This window comes from Lathyrus oleraceus, unplaced genomic scaffold (genome assembly GCF_024323335.1).
Source record: "Lathyrus oleraceus cultivar Zhongwan6 unplaced genomic scaffold, CAAS_Psat_ZW6_1.0 chrUn0261, whole genome shotgun sequence".
NCBI classification, from domain to species: Eukaryota; Viridiplantae; Streptophyta; class Magnoliopsida; order Fabales; family Fabaceae; genus Lathyrus; species Lathyrus oleraceus.
The window spans coordinates 26,212-40,713 of record NW_026112652.1 but is presented as its reverse complement, the minus strand read 5'-3'; the positions used below and the strand labels follow the sequence as shown (position 1 = coordinate 40,713).

The following is a 14,502-nucleotide window of genomic DNA, read 5'->3' as shown; positions in this document are numbered from 1 at the left end:
ACTTCTTTTTATTTCTGTTAATCGGCGTAAAAGAGTCGGAAAAAGTAGGAGAAGACAAGCATTTCAGCGTTAATTATGTTTGTTTTGCCGTTAATAAGTGAAAGAAATAAAATATATACAATCAAAGCGCATGAGATATCAGGTGCGATCATACCAGCACTAATGCACCGGATCCCATCAGAACTCCGCAGTTAAGCGTGCTTGGGCGAGAGTAGTACTAGGATGGGTGACCTCCTGGGAAGTCCTTGTGTTGCACCTCTTTTTTTGCGATTTTTTAAATACTTCTTTTTATTTCTGTTAATCGGCGTAAAAGAGTCGGAAAAAGTAGGAGAAGACAAGCATTTCAGCGTTAATTATGTTTGTTTTGCCGTTAATAAGTGAAAGAAATAAAATATATACAATCAAAGCGCATGAGATATCAGGTGCGATCATACCAGCACTAATGCACCGGATCCCATCAGAACTCCGCAGTTAAGCGTGCTTGGGCGAGAGTAGTACTAGGATGGGTGACCTCCTGGGAAGTCCTTGTGTTGCACCTCTTTTTTTGCGATTTTTTAAATACTTCTTTTTATTTCTGTTAATCGGCGTAAAAGAGTCGGAAAAAGTAGGAGAAGACAAGCATTTCAGCGTTAATTATGTTTGTTTTGCCGTTAATAAGTGAAAGAAATAAAATATATACAATCAAAGCGCATGAGATATCAGGTGCGATCATACCAGCACTAATGCACCGGATCCCATCAGAACTCCGCAGTTAAGCGTGCTTGGGCGAGAGTAGTACTAGGATGGGTGACCTCCTGGGAAGTCCTTGTGTTGCACCTCTTTTTTTGCGATTTTTTAAATACTTCTTTTTATTTCTGTTAATCGGCGTAAAAGAGTCGGAAAAAGTAGGAGAAGACAAGCATTTCAGCGTTAATTATGTTTGTTTTGCCGTTAATAAGTGAAAGAAATAAAATATATACAATCAAAGCGCATGAGATATCAGGTGCGATCATACCAGCACTAATGCACCGGATCCCATCAGAACTCCGCAGTTAAGCGTGCTTGGGCGAGAGTAGTACTAGGATGGGTGACCTCCTGGGAAGTCCTTGTGTTGCACCTCTTTTTTTGCGATTTTTTAAATACTTCTTTTTATTTCTGTTAATCGGCGTAAAAGAGTCGGAAAAAGTAGGAGAAGACAAGCATTTCAGCGTTAATTATGTTTGTTTTGCCGTTAATAAGTGAAAGAAATAAAATATATACAATCAAAGCGCATGAGATATCAGGTGCGATCATACCAGCACTAATGCACCGGATCCCATCAGAACTCCGCAGTTAAGCGTGCTTGGGCGAGAGTAGTACTAGGATGGGTGACCTCCTGGGAAGTCCTTGTGTTGCACCTCTTTTTTTGCGATTTTTTAAATACTTCTTTTTATTTCTGTTAATCGGCGTAAAAGAGTCGGAAAAAGTAGGAGAAGACAAGCATTTCAGCGTTAATTATGTTTGTTTTGCCGTTAATAAGTGAAAGAAATAAAATATATACAATCAAAGCGCATGAGATATCAGGTGCGATCATACCAGCACTAATGCACCGGATCCCATCAGAACTCCGCAGTTAAGCGTGCTTGGGCGAGAGTAGTACTAGGATGGGTGACCTCCTGGGAAGTCCTTGTGTTGCACCTCTTTTTTTGCGATTTTTTAAATACTTCTTTTTATTTCTGTTAATCGGCGTAAAAGAGTCGGAAAAAGTAGGAGAAGACAAGCATTTCAGCGTTAATTATGTTTGTTTTGCCGTTAATAAGTGAAAGAAATAAAATATATACAATCAAAGCGCATGAGATATCAGGTGCGATCATACCAGCACTAATGCACCGGATCCCATCAGAACTCCGCAGTTAAGCGTGCTTGGGCGAGAGTAGTACTAGGATGGGTGACCTCCTGGGAAGTCCTTGTGTTGCACCTCTTTTTTTGCGATTTTTTAAATACTTCTTTTTATTTCTGTTAATCGGCGTAAAAGAGTCGGAAAAAGTAGGAGAAGACAAGCATTTCAGCGTTAATTATGTTTGTTTTGCCGTTAATAAGTGAAAGAAATAAAATATATACAATCAAAGCGCATGAGATATCAGGTGCGATCATACCAGCACTAATGCACCGGATCCCATCAGAACTCCGCAGTTAAGCGTGCTTGGGCGAGAGTAGTACTAGGATGGGTGACCTCCTGGGAAGTCCTTGTGTTGCACCTCTTTTTTTGCGATTTTTTAAATACTTCTTTTTATTTCTGTTAATCGGCGTAAAAGAGTCGGAAAAAGTAGGAGAAGACAAGCATTTCAGCGTTAATTATGTTTGTTTTGCCGTTAATAAGTGAAAGAAATAAAATATATACAATCAAAGCGCATGAGATATCAGGTGCGATCATACCAGCACTAATGCACCGGATCCCATCAGAACTCCGCAGTTAAGCGTGCTTGGGCGAGAGTAGTACTAGGATGGGTGACCTCCTGGGAAGTCCTTGTGTTGCACCTCTTTTTTTGCGATTTTTTAAATACTTCTTTTTATTTCTGTTAATCGGCGTAAAAGAGTCGGAAAAAGTAGGAGAAGACAAGCATTTCAGCGTTAATTATGTTTGTTTTGCCGTTAATAAGTGAAAGAAATAAAATATATACAATCAAAGCGCATGAGATATCAGGTGCGATCATACCAGCACTAATGCACCGGATCCCATCAGAACTCCGCAGTTAAGCGTGCTTGGGCGAGAGTAGTACTAGGATGGGTGACCTCCTGGGAAGTCCTTGTGTTGCACCTCTTTTTTTGCGATTTTTTAAATACTTCTTTTTATTTCTGTTAATCGGCGTAAAAGAGTCGGAAAAAGTAGGAGAAGACAAGCATTTCAGCGTTAATTATGTTTGTTTTGCCGTTAATAAGTGAAAGAAATAAAATATATACAATCAAAGCGCATGAGATATCAGGTGCGATCATACCAGCACTAATGCACCGGATCCCATCAGAACTCCGCAGTTAAGCGTGCTTGGGCGAGAGTAGTACTAGGATGGGTGACCTCCTGGGAAGTCCTTGTGTTGCACCTCTTTTTTTGCGATTTTTTAAATACTTCTTTTTATTTCTGTTAATCGGCGTAAAAGAGTCGGAAAAAGTAGGAGAAGACAAGCATTTCAGCGTTAATTATGTTTGTTTTGCCGTTAATAAGTGAAAGAAATAAAATATATACAATCAAAGCGCATGAGATATCAGGTGCGATCATACCAGCACTAATGCACCGGATCCCATCAGAACTCCGCAGTTAAGCGTGCTTGGGCGAGAGTAGTACTAGGATGGGTGACCTCCTGGGAAGTCCTTGTGTTGCACCTCTTTTTTTGCGATTTTTTAAATACTTCTTTTTATTTCTGTTAATCGGCGTAAAAGAGTCGGAAAAAGTAGGAGAAGACAAGCATTTCAGCGTTAATTATGTTTGTTTTGCCGTTAATAAGTGAAAGAAATAAAATATATACAATCAAAGCGCATGAGATATCAGGTGCGATCATACCAGCACTAATGCACCGGATCCCATCAGAACTCCGCAGTTAAGCGTGCTTGGGCGAGAGTAGTACTAGGATGGGTGACCTCCTGGGAAGTCCTTGTGTTGCACCTCTTTTTTTGCGATTTTTTAAATACTTCTTTTTATTTCTGTTAATCGGCGTAAAAGAGTCGGAAAAAGTAGGAGAAGACAAGCATTTCAGCGTTAATTATGTTTGTTTTGCCGTTAATAAGTGAAAGAAATAAAATATATACAATCAAAGCGCATGAGATATCAGGTGCGATCATACCAGCACTAATGCACCGGATCCCATCAGAACTCCGCAGTTAAGCGTGCTTGGGCGAGAGTAGTACTAGGATGGGTGACCTCCTGGGAAGTCCTTGTGTTGCACCTCTTTTTTTGCGATTTTTTAAATACTTCTTTTTATTTCTGTTAATCGGCGTAAAAGAGTCGGAAAAAGTAGGAGAAGACAAGCATTTCAGCGTTAATTATGTTTGTTTTGCCGTTAATAAGTGAAAGAAATAAAATATATACAATCAAAGCGCATGAGATATCAGGTGCGATCATACCAGCACTAATGCACCGGATCCCATCAGAACTCCGCAGTTAAGCGTGCTTGGGCGAGAGTAGTACTAGGATGGGTGACCTCCTGGGAAGTCCTTGTGTTGCACCTCTTTTTTTGCGATTTTTTAAATACTTCTTTTTATTTCTGTTAATCGGCGTAAAAGAGTCGGAAAAAGTAGGAGAAGACAAGCATTTCAGCGTTAATTATGTTTGTTTTGCCGTTAATAAGTGAAAGAAATAAAATATATACAATCAAAGCGCATGAGATATCAGGTGCGATCATACCAGCACTAATGCACCGGATCCCATCAGAACTCCGCAGTTAAGCGTGCTTGGGCGAGAGTAGTACTAGGATGGGTGACCTCCTGGGAAGTCCTTGTGTTGCACCTCTTTTTTTGCGATTTTTTAAATACTTCTTTTTATTTCTGTTAATCGGCGTAAAAGAGTCGGAAAAAGTAGGAGAAGACAAGCATTTCAGCGTTAATTATGTTTGTTTTGCCGTTAATAAGTGAAAGAAATAAAATATATACAATCAAAGCGCATGAGATATCAGGTGCGATCATACCAGCACTAATGCACCGGATCCCATCAGAACTCCGCAGTTAAGCGTGCTTGGGCGAGAGTAGTACTAGGATGGGTGACCTCCTGGGAAGTCCTTGTGTTGCACCTCTTTTTTTGCGATTTTTTAAATACTTCTTTTTATTTCTGTTAATCGGCGTAAAAGAGTCGGAAAAAGTAGGAGAAGACAAGCATTTCAGCGTTAATTATGTTTGTTTTGCCGTTAATAAGTGAAAGAAATAAAATATATACAATCAAAGCGCATGAGATATCAGGTGCGATCATACCAGCACTAATGCACCGGATCCCATCAGAACTCCGCAGTTAAGCGTGCTTGGGCGAGAGTAGTACTAGGATGGGTGACCTCCTGGGAAGTCCTTGTGTTGCACCTCTTTTTTTGCGATTTTTTAAATACTTCTTTTTATTTCTGTTAATCGGCGTAAAAGAGTCGGAAAAAGTAGGAGAAGACAAGCATTTCAGCGTTAATTATGTTTGTTTTGCCGTTAATAAGTGAAAGAAATAAAATATATACAATCAAAGCGCATGAGATATCAGGTGCGATCATACCAGCACTAATGCACCGGATCCCATCAGAACTCCGCAGTTAAGCGTGCTTGGGCGAGAGTAGTACTAGGATGGGTGACCTCCTGGGAAGTCCTTGTGTTGCACCTCTTTTTTTGCGATTTTTTAAATACTTCTTTTTATTTCTGTTAATCGGCGTAAAAGAGTCGGAAAAAGTAGGAGAAGACAAGCATTTCAGCGTTAATTATGTTTGTTTTGCCGTTAATAAGTGAAAGAAATAAAATATATACAATCAAAGCGCATGAGATATCAGGTGCGATCATACCAGCACTAATGCACCGGATCCCATCAGAACTCCGCAGTTAAGCGTGCTTGGGCGAGAGTAGTACTAGGATGGGTGACCTCCTGGGAAGTCCTTGTGTTGCACCTCTTTTTTTGCGATTTTTTAAATACTTCTTTTTATTTCTGTTAATCGGCGTAAAAGAGTCGGAAAAAGTAGGAGAAGACAAGCATTTCAGCGTTAATTATGTTTGTTTTGCCGTTAATAAGTGAAAGAAATAAAATATATACAATCAAAGCGCATGAGATATCAGGTGCGATCATACCAGCACTAATGCACCGGATCCCATCAGAACTCCGCAGTTAAGCGTGCTTGGGCGAGAGTAGTACTAGGATGGGTGACCTCCTGGGAAGTCCTTGTGTTGCACCTCTTTTTTTGCGATTTTTTAAATACTTCTTTTTATTTCTGTTAATCGGCGTAAAAGAGTCGGAAAAAGTAGGAGAAGACAAGCATTTCAGCGTTAATTATGTTTGTTTTGCCGTTAATAAGTGAAAGAAATAAAATATATACAATCAAAGCGCATGAGATATCAGGTGCGATCATACCAGCACTAATGCACCGGATCCCATCAGAACTCCGCAGTTAAGCGTGCTTGGGCGAGAGTAGTACTAGGATGGGTGACCTCCTGGGAAGTCCTTGTGTTGCACCTCTTTTTTTGCGATTTTTTAAATACTTCTTTTTATTTCTGTTAATCGGCGTAAAAGAGTCGGAAAAAGTAGGAGAAGACAAGCATTTCAGCGTTAATTATGTTTGTTTTGCCGTTAATAAGTGAAAGAAATAAAATATATACAATCAAAGCGCATGAGATATCAGGTGCGATCATACCAGCACTAATGCACCGGATCCCATCAGAACTCCGCAGTTAAGCGTGCTTGGGCGAGAGTAGTACTAGGATGGGTGACCTCCTGGGAAGTCCTTGTGTTGCACCTCTTTTTTTGCGATTTTTTAAATACTTCTTTTTATTTCTGTTAATCGGCGTAAAAGAGTCGGAAAAAGTAGGAGAAGACAAGCATTTCAGCGTTAATTATGTTTGTTTTGCCGTTAATAAGTGAAAGAAATAAAATATATACAATCAAAGCGCATGAGATATCAGGTGCGATCATACCAGCACTAATGCACCGGATCCCATCAGAACTCCGCAGTTAAGCGTGCTTGGGCGAGAGTAGTACTAGGATGGGTGACCTCCTGGGAAGTCCTTGTGTTGCACCTCTTTTTTTGCGATTTTTTAAATACTTCTTTTTATTTCTGTTAATCGGCGTAAAAGAGTCGGAAAAAGTAGGAGAAGACAAGCATTTCAGCGTTAATTATGTTTGTTTTGCCGTTAATAAGTGAAAGAAATAAAATATATACAATCAAAGCGCATGAGATATCAGGTGCGATCATACCAGCACTAATGCACCGGATCCCATCAGAACTCCGCAGTTAAGCGTGCTTGGGCGAGAGTAGTACTAGGATGGGTGACCTCCTGGGAAGTCCTTGTGTTGCACCTCTTTTTTTGCGATTTTTTAAATACTTCTTTTTATTTCTGTTAATCGGCGTAAAAGAGTCGGAAAAAGTAGGAGAAGACAAGCATTTCAGCGTTAATTATGTTTGTTTTGCCGTTAATAAGTGAAAGAAATAAAATATATACAATCAAAGCGCATGAGATATCAGGTGCGATCATACCAGCACTAATGCACCGGATCCCATCAGAACTCCGCAGTTAAGCGTGCTTGGGCGAGAGTAGTACTAGGATGGGTGACCTCCTGGGAAGTCCTTGTGTTGCACCTCTTTTTTTGCGATTTTTTAAATACTTCTTTTTATTTCTGTTAATCGGCGTAAAAGAGTCGGAAAAAGTAGGAGAAGACAAGCATTTCAGCGTTAATTATGTTTGTTTTGCCGTTAATAAGTGAAAGAAATAAAATATATACAATCAAAGCGCATGAGATATCAGGTGCGATCATACCAGCACTAATGCACCGGATCCCATCAGAACTCCGCAGTTAAGCGTGCTTGGGCGAGAGTAGTACTAGGATGGGTGACCTCCTGGGAAGTCCTTGTGTTGCACCTCTTTTTTTGCGATTTTTTAAATACTTCTTTTTATTTCTGTTAATCGGCGTAAAAGAGTCGGAAAAAGTAGGAGAAGACAAGCATTTCAGCGTTAATTATGTTTGTTTTGCCGTTAATAAGTGAAAGAAATAAAATATATACAATCAAAGCGCATGAGATATCAGGTGCGATCATACCAGCACTAATGCACCGGATCCCATCAGAACTCCGCAGTTAAGCGTGCTTGGGCGAGAGTAGTACTAGGATGGGTGACCTCCTGGGAAGTCCTTGTGTTGCACCTCTTTTTTTGCGATTTTTTAAATACTTCTTTTTATTTCTGTTAATCGGCGTAAAAGAGTCGGAAAAAGTAGGAGAAGACAAGCATTTCAGCGTTAATTATGTTTGTTTTGCCGTTAATAAGTGAAAGAAATAAAATATATACAATCAAAGCGCATGAGATATCAGGTGCGATCATACCAGCACTAATGCACCGGATCCCATCAGAACTCCGCAGTTAAGCGTGCTTGGGCGAGAGTAGTACTAGGATGGGTGACCTCCTGGGAAGTCCTTGTGTTGCACCTCTTTTTTTGCGATTTTTTAAATACTTCTTTTTATTTCTGTTAATCGGCGTAAAAGAGTCGGAAAAAGTAGGAGAAGACAAGCATTTCAGCGTTAATTATGTTTGTTTTGCCGTTAATAAGTGAAAGAAATAAAATATATACAATCAAAGCGCATGAGATATCAGGTGCGATCATACCAGCACTAATGCACCGGATCCCATCAGAACTCCGCAGTTAAGCGTGCTTGGGCGAGAGTAGTACTAGGATGGGTGACCTCCTGGGAAGTCCTTGTGTTGCACCTCTTTTTTTGCGATTTTTTAAATACTTCTTTTTATTTCTGTTAATCGGCGTAAAAGAGTCGGAAAAAGTAGGAGAAGACAAGCATTTCAGCGTTAATTATGTTTGTTTTGCCGTTAATAAGTGAAAGAAATAAAATATATACAATCAAAGCGCATGAGATATCAGGTGCGATCATACCAGCACTAATGCACCGGATCCCATCAGAACTCCGCAGTTAAGCGTGCTTGGGCGAGAGTAGTACTAGGATGGGTGACCTCCTGGGAAGTCCTTGTGTTGCACCTCTTTTTTTGCGATTTTTTAAATACTTCTTTTTATTTCTGTTAATCGGCGTAAAAGAGTCGGAAAAAGTAGGAGAAGACAAGCATTTCAGCGTTAATTATGTTTGTTTTGCCGTTAATAAGTGAAAGAAATAAAATATATACAATCAAAGCGCATGAGATATCAGGTGCGATCATACCAGCACTAATGCACCGGATCCCATCAGAACTCCGCAGTTAAGCGTGCTTGGGCGAGAGTAGTACTAGGATGGGTGACCTCCTGGGAAGTCCTTGTGTTGCACCTCTTTTTTTGCGATTTTTTAAATACTTCTTTTTATTTCTGTTAATCGGCGTAAAAGAGTCGGAAAAAGTAGGAGAAGACAAGCATTTCAGCGTTAATTATGTTTGTTTTGCCGTTAATAAGTGAAAGAAATAAAATATATACAATCAAAGCGCATGAGATATCAGGTGCGATCATACCAGCACTAATGCACCGGATCCCATCAGAACTCCGCAGTTAAGCGTGCTTGGGCGAGAGTAGTACTAGGATGGGTGACCTCCTGGGAAGTCCTTGTGTTGCACCTCTTTTTTTGCGATTTTTTAAATACTTCTTTTTATTTCTGTTAATCGGCGTAAAAGAGTCGGAAAAAGTAGGAGAAGACAAGCATTTCAGCGTTAATTATGTTTGTTTTGCCGTTAATAAGTGAAAGAAATAAAATATATACAATCAAAGCGCATGAGATATCAGGTGCGATCATACCAGCACTAATGCACCGGATCCCATCAGAACTCCGCAGTTAAGCGTGCTTGGGCGAGAGTAGTACTAGGATGGGTGACCTCCTGGGAAGTCCTTGTGTTGCACCTCTTTTTTTGCGATTTTTTAAATACTTCTTTTTATTTCTGTTAATCGGCGTAAAAGAGTCGGAAAAAGTAGGAGAAGACAAGCATTTCAGCGTTAATTATGTTTGTTTTGCCGTTAATAAGTGAAAGAAATAAAATATATACAATCAAAGCGCATGAGATATCAGGTGCGATCATACCAGCACTAATGCACCGGATCCCATCAGAACTCCGCAGTTAAGCGTGCTTGGGCGAGAGTAGTACTAGGATGGGTGACCTCCTGGGAAGTCCTTGTGTTGCACCTCTTTTTTTGCGATTTTTTAAATACTTCTTTTTATTTCTGTTAATCGGCGTAAAAGAGTCGGAAAAAGTAGGAGAAGACAAGCATTTCAGCGTTAATTATGTTTGTTTTGCCGTTAATAAGTGAAAGAAATAAAATATATACAATCAAAGCGCATGAGATATCAGGTGCGATCATACCAGCACTAATGCACCGGATCCCATCAGAACTCCGCAGTTAAGCGTGCTTGGGCGAGAGTAGTACTAGGATGGGTGACCTCCTGGGAAGTCCTTGTGTTGCACCTCTTTTTTTGCGATTTTTTAAATACTTCTTTTTATTTCTGTTAATCGGCGTAAAAGAGTCGGAAAAAGTAGGAGAAGACAAGCATTTCAGCGTTAATTATGTTTGTTTTGCCGTTAATAAGTGAAAGAAATAAAATATATACAATCAAAGCGCATGAGATATCAGGTGCGATCATACCAGCACTAATGCACCGGATCCCATCAGAACTCCGCAGTTAAGCGTGCTTGGGCGAGAGTAGTACTAGGATGGGTGACCTCCTGGGAAGTCCTTGTGTTGCACCTCTTTTTTTGCGATTTTTTAAATACTTCTTTTTATTTCTGTTAATCGGCGTAAAAGAGTCGGAAAAAGTAGGAGAAGACAAGCATTTCAGCGTTAATTATGTTTGTTTTGCCGTTAATAAGTGAAAGAAATAAAATATATACAATCAAAGCGCATGAGATATCAGGTGCGATCATACCAGCACTAATGCACCGGATCCCATCAGAACTCCGCAGTTAAGCGTGCTTGGGCGAGAGTAGTACTAGGATGGGTGACCTCCTGGGAAGTCCTTGTGTTGCACCTCTTTTTTTGCGATTTTTTAAATACTTCTTTTTATTTCTGTTAATCGGCGTAAAAGAGTCGGAAAAAGTAGGAGAAGACAAGCATTTCAGCGTTAATTATGTTTGTTTTGCCGTTAATAAGTGAAAGAAATAAAATATATACAATCAAAGCGCATGAGATATCAGGTGCGATCATACCAGCACTAATGCACCGGATCCCATCAGAACTCCGCAGTTAAGCGTGCTTGGGCGAGAGTAGTACTAGGATGGGTGACCTCCTGGGAAGTCCTTGTGTTGCACCTCTTTTTTTGCGATTTTTTAAATACTTCTTTTTATTTCTGTTAATCGGCGTAAAAGAGTCGGAAAAAGTAGGAGAAGACAAGCATTTCAGCGTTAATTATGTTTGTTTTGCCGTTAATAAGTGAAAGAAATAAAATATATACAATCAAAGCGCATGAGATATCAGGTGCGATCATACCAGCACTAATGCACCGGATCCCATCAGAACTCCGCAGTTAAGCGTGCTTGGGCGAGAGTAGTACTAGGATGGGTGACCTCCTGGGAAGTCCTTGTGTTGCACCTCTTTTTTTGCGATTTTTTAAATACTTCTTTTTATTTCTGTTAATCGGCGTAAAAGAGTCGGAAAAAGTAGGAGAAGACAAGCATTTCAGCGTTAATTATGTTTGTTTTGCCGTTAATAAGTGAAAGAAATAAAATATATACAATCAAAGCGCATGAGATATCAGGTGCGATCATACCAGCACTAATGCACCGGATCCCATCAGAACTCCGCAGTTAAGCGTGCTTGGGCGAGAGTAGTACTAGGATGGGTGACCTCCTGGGAAGTCCTTGTGTTGCACCTCTTTTTTTGCGATTTTTTAAATACTTCTTTTTATTTCTGTTAATCGGCGTAAAAGAGTCGGAAAAAGTAGGAGAAGACAAGCATTTCAGCGTTAATTATGTTTGTTTTGCCGTTAATAAGTGAAAGAAATAAAATATATACAATCAAAGCGCATGAGATATCAGGTGCGATCATACCAGCACTAATGCACCGGATCCCATCAGAACTCCGCAGTTAAGCGTGCTTGGGCGAGAGTAGTACTAGGATGGGTGACCTCCTGGGAAGTCCTTGTGTTGCACCTCTTTTTTTGCGATTTTTTAAATACTTCTTTTTATTTCTGTTAATCGGCGTAAAAGAGTCGGAAAAAGTAGGAGAAGACAAGCATTTCAGCGTTAATTATGTTTGTTTTGCCGTTAATAAGTGAAAGAAATAAAATATATACAATCAAAGCGCATGAGATATCAGGTGCGATCATACCAGCACTAATGCACCGGATCCCATCAGAACTCCGCAGTTAAGCGTGCTTGGGCGAGAGTAGTACTAGGATGGGTGACCTCCTGGGAAGTCCTTGTGTTGCACCTCTTTTTTTGCGATTTTTTAAATACTTCTTTTTATTTCTGTTAATCGGCGTAAAAGAGTCGGAAAAAGTAGGAGAAGACAAGCATTTCAGCGTTAATTATGTTTGTTTTGCCGTTAATAAGTGAAAGAAATAAAATATATACAATCAAAGCGCATGAGATATCAGGTGCGATCATACCAGCACTAATGCACCGGATCCCATCAGAACTCCGCAGTTAAGCGTGCTTGGGCGAGAGTAGTACTAGGATGGGTGACCTCCTGGGAAGTCCTTGTGTTGCACCTCTTTTTTTGCGATTTTTTAAATACTTCTTTTTATTTCTGTTAATCGGCGTAAAAGAGTCGGAAAAAGTAGGAGAAGACAAGCATTTCAGCGTTAATTATGTTTGTTTTGCCGTTAATAAGTGAAAGAAATAAAATATATACAATCAAAGCGCATGAGATATCAGGTGCGATCATACCAGCACTAATGCACCGGATCCCATCAGAACTCCGCAGTTAAGCGTGCTTGGGCGAGAGTAGTACTAGGATGGGTGACCTCCTGGGCGTTAATTATGTTTGTTTTGCCGTTAATAAGTGAAAGAAATAAAATATATACAATCAAAGCGCATGAGATATCAGGTGCGATCATACCAGCACTAATGCACCGGATCCCATCAGAACTCCGCAGTTAAGCGTGCTTGGGCGAGAGTAGTACTAGGATGGGTGACCTCCTGGGAAGTCCTTGTGTTGCACCTCTTTTTTTGCGATTTTTTAAATACTTCTTTTTATTTCTGTTAATCGGCGTAAAAGAGTCGGAAAAAGTAGGAGAAGACAAGCATTTCAGCGTTAATTATGTTTGTTTTGCCGTTAATAAGTGAAAGAAATAAAATATATACAATCAAAGCGCATGAGATATCAGGTGCGATCATACCAGCACTAATGCACCGGATCCCATCAGAACTCCGCAGTTAAGCGTGCTTGGGCGAGAGTAGTACTAGGATGGGTGACCTCCTGGGAAGTCCTTGTGTTGCACCTCTTTTTTTGCGATTTTTTAAATACTTCTTTTTATTTCTGTTAATCGGCGTAAAAGAGTCGGAAAAAGTAGGAGAAGACAAGCATTTCAGCGTTAATTATGTTTGTTTTGCCGTTAATAAGTGAAAGAAATAAAATATATACAATCAAAGCGCATGAGATATCAGGTGCGATCATACCAGCACTAATGCACCGGATCCCATCAGAACTCCGCAGTTAAGCGTGCTTGGGCGAGAGTAGTACTAGGATGGGTGACCTCCTGGGAAGTCCTTGTGTTGCACCTCTTTTTTTGCGATTTTTTAAATACTTCTTTTTATTTCTGTTAATCGGCGTAAAAGAGTCGGAAAAAGTAGGAGAAGACAAGCATTTCAGCGTTAATTATGTTTGTTTTGCCGTTAATAAGTGAAAGAAATAAAATATATACAATCAAAGCGCATGAGATATCAGGTGCGATCATACCAGCACTAATGCACCGGATCCCATCAGAACTCCGCAGTTAAGCGTGCTTGGGCGAGAGTAGTACTAGGATGGGTGACCTCCTGGGAAGTCCTTGTGTTGCACCTCTTTTTTTGCGATTTTTTAAATACTTCTTTTTATTTCTGTTAATCGGCGTAAAAGAGTCGGAAAAAGTAGGAGAAGACAAGCATTTCAGCGTTAATTATGTTTGTTTTGCCGTTAATAAGTGAAAGAAATAAAATATATACAATCAAAGCGCATGAGATATCAGGTGCGATCATACCAGCACTAATGCACCGGATCCCATCAGAACTCCGCAGTTAAGCGTGCTTGGGCGAGAGTAGTACTAGGATGGGTGACCTCCTGGGAAGTCCTTGTGTTGCACCTCTTTTTTTGCGATTTTTTAAATACTTCTTTTTATTTCTGTTAATCGGCGTAAAAGAGTCGGAAAAAGTAGGAGAAGACAAGCATTTCAGCGTTAATTATGTTTGTTTTGCCGTTAATAAGTGAAAGAAATAAAATATATACAATCAAAGCGCATGAGATATCAGGTGCGATCATACCAGCACTAATGCACCGGATCCCATCAGAACTCCGCAGTTAAGCGTGCTTGGGCGAGAGTAGTACTAGGATGGGTGACCTCCTGGGAAGTCCTTGTGTTGCACCTCTTTTTTTGCGATTTTTTAAATACTTCTTTTTATTTCTGTTAATCGGCGTAAAAGAGTCGGAAAAAGTAGGAGAAGACAAGCATTTCAGCGTTAATTATGTTTGTTTTGCCGTTAATAAGTGAAAGAAATAAAATATATACAATCAAAGCGCATGAGATATCAGGTGCGATCATACCAGCACTAATGCACCGGATCCCATCAGAACTCCGCAGTTAAGCGTGCTTGGGCGAGAGTAGTACTAGGATGGGTGACCTCCTGGGAAGTCCTTGTGTTGCACCTCTTTTTTTGCGATTTTTTAAATACTTCTTTTTATTTCTGTTAATCGGCGTAAAAGAGTCGGAAAAAGTAGGA

General features: G+C 40.0%; 51 non-coding genes and 1 pseudogene across 51 annotated transcripts; all 52 read left to right on the top strand.

The window, feature by feature from the left end:
- Nucleotides 1–140: 140 nt before the first annotated feature.
- LOC127113146 (5S ribosomal RNA) lies at nt 141–259 on the top strand. Its single transcript, XR_007799267.1, has one exon. It is a non-coding gene; the product is annotated as a 5S ribosomal RNA (ribosomal RNA).
- Nucleotides 260–420: 161 nt separating this feature from the next.
- Nucleotides 421–539, top strand: LOC127113145 (5S ribosomal RNA). The gene has a single exon (XR_007799266.1). It is a non-coding gene; the product is annotated as a 5S ribosomal RNA (ribosomal RNA).
- Nucleotides 540–700: 161 nt separating this feature from the next.
- LOC127113144 (5S ribosomal RNA) lies at nt 701–819 on the top strand. The gene has a single exon (XR_007799265.1). It is a non-coding gene; the product is annotated as a 5S ribosomal RNA (ribosomal RNA).
- A 161-nt stretch (nt 820–980) lies between these two features.
- On the top strand, nt 981–1,099 carry LOC127113143 (5S ribosomal RNA). The gene has a single exon (XR_007799264.1). It is a non-coding gene; the product is annotated as a 5S ribosomal RNA (ribosomal RNA).
- Nucleotides 1,100–1,260: 161 nt separating this feature from the next.
- Nucleotides 1,261–1,379, top strand: LOC127113142 (5S ribosomal RNA). The gene has a single exon (XR_007799263.1). It is a non-coding gene; the product is annotated as a 5S ribosomal RNA (ribosomal RNA).
- Nucleotides 1,380–1,540: 161 nt separating this feature from the next.
- LOC127113141 (5S ribosomal RNA) lies at nt 1,541–1,659 on the top strand. The gene has a single exon (XR_007799262.1). It is a non-coding gene; the product is annotated as a 5S ribosomal RNA (ribosomal RNA).
- A 161-nt stretch (nt 1,660–1,820) lies between these two features.
- Nucleotides 1,821–1,939, top strand: LOC127113140 (5S ribosomal RNA). Its single transcript, XR_007799261.1, has one exon. It is a non-coding gene; the product is annotated as a 5S ribosomal RNA (ribosomal RNA).
- Nucleotides 1,940–2,100: 161 nt separating this feature from the next.
- Nucleotides 2,101–2,219, top strand: LOC127113139 (5S ribosomal RNA). The gene has a single exon (XR_007799260.1). It is a non-coding gene; the product is annotated as a 5S ribosomal RNA (ribosomal RNA).
- A 161-nt stretch (nt 2,220–2,380) lies between these two features.
- Nucleotides 2,381–2,499, top strand: LOC127113138 (5S ribosomal RNA). Its single transcript, XR_007799259.1, has one exon. It is a non-coding gene; the product is annotated as a 5S ribosomal RNA (ribosomal RNA).
- A 161-nt stretch (nt 2,500–2,660) lies between these two features.
- Nucleotides 2,661–2,779, top strand: LOC127113137 (5S ribosomal RNA). The gene has a single exon (XR_007799258.1). It is a non-coding gene; the product is annotated as a 5S ribosomal RNA (ribosomal RNA).
- A 161-nt stretch (nt 2,780–2,940) lies between these two features.
- Nucleotides 2,941–3,059, top strand: LOC127113134 (5S ribosomal RNA). Its single transcript, XR_007799256.1, has one exon. It is a non-coding gene; the product is annotated as a 5S ribosomal RNA (ribosomal RNA).
- A 161-nt stretch (nt 3,060–3,220) lies between these two features.
- On the top strand, nt 3,221–3,339 carry LOC127113133 (5S ribosomal RNA). Its single transcript, XR_007799255.1, has one exon. It is a non-coding gene; the product is annotated as a 5S ribosomal RNA (ribosomal RNA).
- A 161-nt stretch (nt 3,340–3,500) lies between these two features.
- Nucleotides 3,501–3,619, top strand: LOC127113132 (5S ribosomal RNA). The gene has a single exon (XR_007799254.1). It is a non-coding gene; the product is annotated as a 5S ribosomal RNA (ribosomal RNA).
- A 161-nt stretch (nt 3,620–3,780) lies between these two features.
- On the top strand, nt 3,781–3,899 carry LOC127113131 (5S ribosomal RNA). Its single transcript, XR_007799253.1, has one exon. It is a non-coding gene; the product is annotated as a 5S ribosomal RNA (ribosomal RNA).
- Nucleotides 3,900–4,060: 161 nt separating this feature from the next.
- On the top strand, nt 4,061–4,179 carry LOC127113130 (5S ribosomal RNA). Its single transcript, XR_007799252.1, has one exon. It is a non-coding gene; the product is annotated as a 5S ribosomal RNA (ribosomal RNA).
- Nucleotides 4,180–4,340: 161 nt separating this feature from the next.
- Nucleotides 4,341–4,459, top strand: LOC127113129 (5S ribosomal RNA). Its single transcript, XR_007799251.1, has one exon. It is a non-coding gene; the product is annotated as a 5S ribosomal RNA (ribosomal RNA).
- Nucleotides 4,460–4,620: 161 nt separating this feature from the next.
- Nucleotides 4,621–4,739, top strand: LOC127113128 (5S ribosomal RNA). Its single transcript, XR_007799250.1, has one exon. It is a non-coding gene; the product is annotated as a 5S ribosomal RNA (ribosomal RNA).
- Nucleotides 4,740–4,900: 161 nt separating this feature from the next.
- Nucleotides 4,901–5,019, top strand: LOC127113127 (5S ribosomal RNA). The gene has a single exon (XR_007799249.1). It is a non-coding gene; the product is annotated as a 5S ribosomal RNA (ribosomal RNA).
- A 161-nt stretch (nt 5,020–5,180) lies between these two features.
- LOC127113126 (5S ribosomal RNA) lies at nt 5,181–5,299 on the top strand. Its single transcript, XR_007799248.1, has one exon. It is a non-coding gene; the product is annotated as a 5S ribosomal RNA (ribosomal RNA).
- A 161-nt stretch (nt 5,300–5,460) lies between these two features.
- Nucleotides 5,461–5,579, top strand: LOC127113125 (5S ribosomal RNA). The gene has a single exon (XR_007799247.1). It is a non-coding gene; the product is annotated as a 5S ribosomal RNA (ribosomal RNA).
- Nucleotides 5,580–5,740: 161 nt separating this feature from the next.
- LOC127113123 (5S ribosomal RNA) lies at nt 5,741–5,859 on the top strand. Its single transcript, XR_007799245.1, has one exon. It is a non-coding gene; the product is annotated as a 5S ribosomal RNA (ribosomal RNA).
- A 161-nt stretch (nt 5,860–6,020) lies between these two features.
- On the top strand, nt 6,021–6,139 carry LOC127113122 (5S ribosomal RNA). Its single transcript, XR_007799244.1, has one exon. It is a non-coding gene; the product is annotated as a 5S ribosomal RNA (ribosomal RNA).
- Nucleotides 6,140–6,300: 161 nt separating this feature from the next.
- On the top strand, nt 6,301–6,419 carry LOC127113121 (5S ribosomal RNA). Its single transcript, XR_007799243.1, has one exon. It is a non-coding gene; the product is annotated as a 5S ribosomal RNA (ribosomal RNA).
- A 161-nt stretch (nt 6,420–6,580) lies between these two features.
- On the top strand, nt 6,581–6,699 carry LOC127113119 (5S ribosomal RNA). Its single transcript, XR_007799242.1, has one exon. It is a non-coding gene; the product is annotated as a 5S ribosomal RNA (ribosomal RNA).
- A 161-nt stretch (nt 6,700–6,860) lies between these two features.
- On the top strand, nt 6,861–6,979 carry LOC127113118 (5S ribosomal RNA). The gene has a single exon (XR_007799241.1). It is a non-coding gene; the product is annotated as a 5S ribosomal RNA (ribosomal RNA).
- Nucleotides 6,980–7,140: 161 nt separating this feature from the next.
- On the top strand, nt 7,141–7,259 carry LOC127113117 (5S ribosomal RNA). The gene has a single exon (XR_007799240.1). It is a non-coding gene; the product is annotated as a 5S ribosomal RNA (ribosomal RNA).
- A 161-nt stretch (nt 7,260–7,420) lies between these two features.
- Nucleotides 7,421–7,539, top strand: LOC127113116 (5S ribosomal RNA). The gene has a single exon (XR_007799239.1). It is a non-coding gene; the product is annotated as a 5S ribosomal RNA (ribosomal RNA).
- Nucleotides 7,540–7,700: 161 nt separating this feature from the next.
- Nucleotides 7,701–7,819, top strand: LOC127113115 (5S ribosomal RNA). Its single transcript, XR_007799238.1, has one exon. It is a non-coding gene; the product is annotated as a 5S ribosomal RNA (ribosomal RNA).
- A 161-nt stretch (nt 7,820–7,980) lies between these two features.
- Nucleotides 7,981–8,099, top strand: LOC127113114 (5S ribosomal RNA). Its single transcript, XR_007799237.1, has one exon. It is a non-coding gene; the product is annotated as a 5S ribosomal RNA (ribosomal RNA).
- Nucleotides 8,100–8,260: 161 nt separating this feature from the next.
- On the top strand, nt 8,261–8,379 carry LOC127113113 (5S ribosomal RNA). The gene has a single exon (XR_007799236.1). It is a non-coding gene; the product is annotated as a 5S ribosomal RNA (ribosomal RNA).
- A 161-nt stretch (nt 8,380–8,540) lies between these two features.
- LOC127113111 (5S ribosomal RNA) lies at nt 8,541–8,659 on the top strand. Its single transcript, XR_007799234.1, has one exon. It is a non-coding gene; the product is annotated as a 5S ribosomal RNA (ribosomal RNA).
- A 161-nt stretch (nt 8,660–8,820) lies between these two features.
- On the top strand, nt 8,821–8,939 carry LOC127113110 (5S ribosomal RNA). The gene has a single exon (XR_007799233.1). It is a non-coding gene; the product is annotated as a 5S ribosomal RNA (ribosomal RNA).
- Nucleotides 8,940–9,100: 161 nt separating this feature from the next.
- On the top strand, nt 9,101–9,219 carry LOC127113109 (5S ribosomal RNA). Its single transcript, XR_007799232.1, has one exon. It is a non-coding gene; the product is annotated as a 5S ribosomal RNA (ribosomal RNA).
- A 161-nt stretch (nt 9,220–9,380) lies between these two features.
- On the top strand, nt 9,381–9,499 carry LOC127113108 (5S ribosomal RNA). Its single transcript, XR_007799231.1, has one exon. It is a non-coding gene; the product is annotated as a 5S ribosomal RNA (ribosomal RNA).
- Nucleotides 9,500–9,660: 161 nt separating this feature from the next.
- Nucleotides 9,661–9,779, top strand: LOC127113107 (5S ribosomal RNA). Its single transcript, XR_007799230.1, has one exon. It is a non-coding gene; the product is annotated as a 5S ribosomal RNA (ribosomal RNA).
- A 161-nt stretch (nt 9,780–9,940) lies between these two features.
- Nucleotides 9,941–10,059, top strand: LOC127113106 (5S ribosomal RNA). Its single transcript, XR_007799229.1, has one exon. It is a non-coding gene; the product is annotated as a 5S ribosomal RNA (ribosomal RNA).
- Nucleotides 10,060–10,220: 161 nt separating this feature from the next.
- Nucleotides 10,221–10,339, top strand: LOC127113105 (5S ribosomal RNA). The gene has a single exon (XR_007799228.1). It is a non-coding gene; the product is annotated as a 5S ribosomal RNA (ribosomal RNA).
- A 161-nt stretch (nt 10,340–10,500) lies between these two features.
- Nucleotides 10,501–10,619, top strand: LOC127113103 (5S ribosomal RNA). The gene has a single exon (XR_007799227.1). It is a non-coding gene; the product is annotated as a 5S ribosomal RNA (ribosomal RNA).
- Nucleotides 10,620–10,780: 161 nt separating this feature from the next.
- Nucleotides 10,781–10,899, top strand: LOC127113102 (5S ribosomal RNA). Its single transcript, XR_007799226.1, has one exon. It is a non-coding gene; the product is annotated as a 5S ribosomal RNA (ribosomal RNA).
- Nucleotides 10,900–11,060: 161 nt separating this feature from the next.
- On the top strand, nt 11,061–11,179 carry LOC127113101 (5S ribosomal RNA). The gene has a single exon (XR_007799225.1). It is a non-coding gene; the product is annotated as a 5S ribosomal RNA (ribosomal RNA).
- Nucleotides 11,180–11,340: 161 nt separating this feature from the next.
- On the top strand, nt 11,341–11,459 carry LOC127113099 (5S ribosomal RNA). The gene has a single exon (XR_007799223.1). It is a non-coding gene; the product is annotated as a 5S ribosomal RNA (ribosomal RNA).
- Nucleotides 11,460–11,620: 161 nt separating this feature from the next.
- On the top strand, nt 11,621–11,739 carry LOC127113098 (5S ribosomal RNA). Its single transcript, XR_007799222.1, has one exon. It is a non-coding gene; the product is annotated as a 5S ribosomal RNA (ribosomal RNA).
- A 161-nt stretch (nt 11,740–11,900) lies between these two features.
- Nucleotides 11,901–12,019, top strand: LOC127113097 (5S ribosomal RNA). Its single transcript, XR_007799221.1, has one exon. It is a non-coding gene; the product is annotated as a 5S ribosomal RNA (ribosomal RNA).
- Nucleotides 12,020–12,180: 161 nt separating this feature from the next.
- LOC127113096 (5S ribosomal RNA) lies at nt 12,181–12,299 on the top strand. The gene has a single exon (XR_007799220.1). It is a non-coding gene; the product is annotated as a 5S ribosomal RNA (ribosomal RNA).
- A 161-nt stretch (nt 12,300–12,460) lies between these two features.
- Nucleotides 12,461–12,583, top strand: LOC127113303 (uncharacterized; annotated as a pseudogene).
- Nucleotides 12,584–12,632: 49 nt separating this feature from the next.
- LOC127113095 (5S ribosomal RNA) lies at nt 12,633–12,751 on the top strand. Its single transcript, XR_007799219.1, has one exon. It is a non-coding gene; the product is annotated as a 5S ribosomal RNA (ribosomal RNA).
- A 161-nt stretch (nt 12,752–12,912) lies between these two features.
- Nucleotides 12,913–13,031, top strand: LOC127113094 (5S ribosomal RNA). Its single transcript, XR_007799218.1, has one exon. It is a non-coding gene; the product is annotated as a 5S ribosomal RNA (ribosomal RNA).
- A 161-nt stretch (nt 13,032–13,192) lies between these two features.
- Nucleotides 13,193–13,311, top strand: LOC127113093 (5S ribosomal RNA). The gene has a single exon (XR_007799217.1). It is a non-coding gene; the product is annotated as a 5S ribosomal RNA (ribosomal RNA).
- Nucleotides 13,312–13,472: 161 nt separating this feature from the next.
- LOC127113092 (5S ribosomal RNA) lies at nt 13,473–13,591 on the top strand. Its single transcript, XR_007799216.1, has one exon. It is a non-coding gene; the product is annotated as a 5S ribosomal RNA (ribosomal RNA).
- A 161-nt stretch (nt 13,592–13,752) lies between these two features.
- On the top strand, nt 13,753–13,871 carry LOC127113091 (5S ribosomal RNA). The gene has a single exon (XR_007799215.1). It is a non-coding gene; the product is annotated as a 5S ribosomal RNA (ribosomal RNA).
- Nucleotides 13,872–14,032: 161 nt separating this feature from the next.
- Nucleotides 14,033–14,151, top strand: LOC127113090 (5S ribosomal RNA). Its single transcript, XR_007799214.1, has one exon. It is a non-coding gene; the product is annotated as a 5S ribosomal RNA (ribosomal RNA).
- A 161-nt stretch (nt 14,152–14,312) lies between these two features.
- LOC127113087 (5S ribosomal RNA) lies at nt 14,313–14,431 on the top strand. The gene has a single exon (XR_007799212.1). It is a non-coding gene; the product is annotated as a 5S ribosomal RNA (ribosomal RNA).
- The last annotated feature ends 71 nt before the right edge of the window (nt 14,432–14,502 follow it).